Here is a 3483-nt window from a genome sequence, read left to right on the forward strand (position 1 = left end):
GACAGGATGAGACTTCTTTGTGTTATGACTGCTGATCAACAACTCATTAGCGCCACACTGCCACCTATTGTACAGGAGGGGGAACACACACATATAAAATACAAGCTTTAACCATAGGCTCTAACCAAGAAGGTCTTGGGCTTTGCATGTTCTCAAAACAAACATCAAGTATACTTTATGGTAAAAAAAACAACAACAAAAAAACAAAAAAAACCAAACAAATGCAGAACTGCCTTGACACCTCGCAGCAGTGAATTGGAACAAGCATAAATTCATTATATTTAAGTCACTGGAGTTAAATATTGATTAGGCCTAATATATCTGAAAAATATTTTAGATGTACAGGCCAAGATATATAGCCTACGTTTTATTTTGAATTTCATAAATTTTATGAATTTGTTTCTGGATTCAGAAGTTGACCATAACCAAGTTATAGCACTGAATGAAGCACCCTTACATAATAATAACAATAACAATGACAATAATAATAATAATAATAATAATAATGATAATTATCTAAAAAGTGAATGTCAAAAGAGATGGACTCCATTGTTGTTGTTGTTGTTGTTGTTGTTGGTGATGTATTCAGATTAGTAAAAGTACAAATATCACGTTTTAAAGAACCTTGAAATGTTCACCAATTTACTGATTAATCTGTCAGCTGCTTGTTTCTGCTGTAGAAGGCGCCATGCCTTCTGGTGGACATCAGTAGGAACTACAAACAGTTGCAGACATACATGCATGCAAAAATATTTTTTATTATTTATTTTTAGATATTTTTACAGTAGAAAATAATTAATATAATGTTTCAGGTTTCATGCAACATAAATAAAATGAGGGGATTGTTTATTTAAAATAATGCAATAAAATAATCGAAGAAAAAAGATCAAAAAAGGTATTTAGTATTAAAAATAAAGGCATAAAATTAAAATAACTTTTAAAATAATACAATAATAATATCGTCGTCGTCCTCCTCCTCCGCTTATCCGGGTCCGGGTCGCGGGGGCAGCAGCCTCAGCAAAGAAGCCCAGACAGTCCTCTCCCCAGCCACCTCCGTCAGCTCTTCCGAGGGAACCCCGAGGCGTTCCCAGGACAGCTGGGCGATGTAATCCCTCCAGCGTGTCCTGGGGCGGCCCTGAGGTCTCCTCCCGGCTGGACATGCCCGAAATACCTCCCAAGGGAGGCGTCCGGGAGGCATCCTTACCAGATGCCCGAACCACCTCAACTGGCTCCTCTCAATGTGGAGGAGCAGCGGCTCTACTCCGAGTCCCTCCCGGATGTCCGAGCTCCTCACCCTATCTCTAAGGCTGAGCCCAGCCACCCTGCGGAGGAAACTCATTTCGGCCGCTTGTACTCGCGATCTCGTTCTTTCGGTCACTACCCAGAGCTCATGACCATAGGTGAGGGTTGGAACGTAGATCGACCGGTAAATCGAGAGCTTCGCTTTCTGGCTAAGCTCCCTTTTCACCACAACGGACCGGTTAAGCGTCCGCATCACTGCTGACGCCGCCCCAATCCGCCTGTCAATCTCCCGCTCCATCCTACCCTCACTCGTGAACAAGATCCCGAGATACTTAAACTCCTCCACCTGAGGCAGGACCTCCCCCCCGACCTGGAGTGGGCAATCCACCCTTTTCCGGCTGAGGACCATGGCCTCAGACTTGGAGGTGCTGATTCTCATCCCAGCCGCTTCACACTCGGCTGCGAACCGCCCCAGCGAGAGCTGGAGGTCACTGTTCGATGGAGCTAGGAGGACCACGTCATCCGCAAAAAGCAGGGACGAGATCCTCCCGTCACCGAACCTGACACCCTCCACCACTCGGCTGCGCCTAGAAATTCTGTCCATAAAAGTTATGAACAGAACCGGTGACAAAGGGCAGCCCTGGCGGAGTCCAACCCTCACCGGGAACAGGTCCGACTTACTGCCAGCCACGCGAACCAGACTCATGCTCCTTTGGTACAGGGACTGGATGGCCCTTAGCAAGGGGCCACCAACCCCATACTCCCGGAGCACCCCCCACAGGATGCCCCTGGGGACACGGTCGTAAGCCTTCTCCAAATCCACAAAACACATGTGGACTGGTTGGGCAAACTCCCATGCCCCCTCCAGCACCCTGGCGAGGGTAAAGAGCTGGTCCACGGTTCCGCGTCCGGGACGAAAACCACATTGCTCCTCCTCAATCCGAGGTTCAACTATCGACCGGACCCTCTTCTCCAGCACCCTGGAGTAAACCTTACCGGGTAGGCTGAGGAGTGTGATCCCCCTGTAGTTGGAACACACCCTCTGGTCCCCTTTCTTGAAAATGGGAACCACCACCCCGGTCTGCCACTCCAGAGGCACTGCCCCCGATGTCCACGCAATGTTGCAGAGGCGTGTCAGCCAGGACAGCCCTACAACATCCAGAGCCTTGAGATATCCAGGACGAATCTCATCCACCCCCGGGGCTCCGCCGCCTCGGAGTTGTTTCACTACCTCAGCAACTTCTGCCCCAGAAATTGGACGACCCGCCCCCGAGACCCCCGTCTCTGTTTCCTCACTGGAATACGTGTTGGTGGGATTGAGGAGCTCCTCAAAGTATTCCTTCCACCGCCCGACAATGTCCTCAGTTGACGTCAGCAGCTCCCCGCCCCCACTGTAAACAGTGTGAGCAAGTTGCCGCCTTCCCCCCCTGAGGCGCCGGACGGTTTGCCAGAACCTCTTTGGAGCCGATCGATAGTCTTCCTCCATGGCCTCACCGAACTCCTCCCACGCCCGAGTTTTTGCCTCAACGACTGCCGCTGCTGCGCTCCGCTTGGCCCGCCGGTACCCGTCAGCTGCTTCCGGAGACCCACAGACCAACCATGCCCTGTAGGCCTCCTTCTTCAGCCTGACGGCTCCCCTCACCTCTGGTGTCCACCAGCGGGTTCGGGGATTACCGCCGCGACTGGCCCCAGCGGCCTTGCGGCCACAGCTCACAACAGCCGCCTCGACAATGGCAGAGCGGAACAAGGCCCATTCGGACTCAATGTCCCCCTCTGCCCTCGGGACGCGGTCGAAGCTCTCCCGGAGGTGGGAGTTGAAGATCATCTGGACAGGTTCTTCCGCCAGGCGTTCCCAGCAGACCCTCACTGTTCGTTTGGGCCTGCCAGGTCTGCGCGGCGTCCTCCCCCACCATCTGATCCAACTCACCACCAGGTGGTGATCAGTTGACAGCTCTGCTCCTCTCTTCACCCGAGTGTCCAGAACATATGGCCGCAGGTCAAATGATACGACTACAAAGTCGATCATTGACCTGCGACCTAGGCTGTCCTGGTGCCACGTGCACCGATGGACATCCTTATGTTTGAACATGGTGTTAGTTATGGCCAAACTGCGACCCGCACAGAAGTCCAATAACTGCACACCACTCGGGTTCAGATCGGGCAGGCCGTTCCTCCCAATCACGCCCCTCCAGGTCCTGCTGTCATTGCCCACGTGAGCGTTGAAGTCCCCCAGCAGAACAA

This window comes from Epinephelus moara, chromosome 1 (genome assembly GCF_006386435.1).
Source record: "Epinephelus moara isolate mb chromosome 1, YSFRI_EMoa_1.0, whole genome shotgun sequence".
Classification (NCBI taxonomy): Eukaryota; Metazoa; Chordata; class Actinopteri; order Perciformes; family Serranidae; genus Epinephelus; species Epinephelus moara.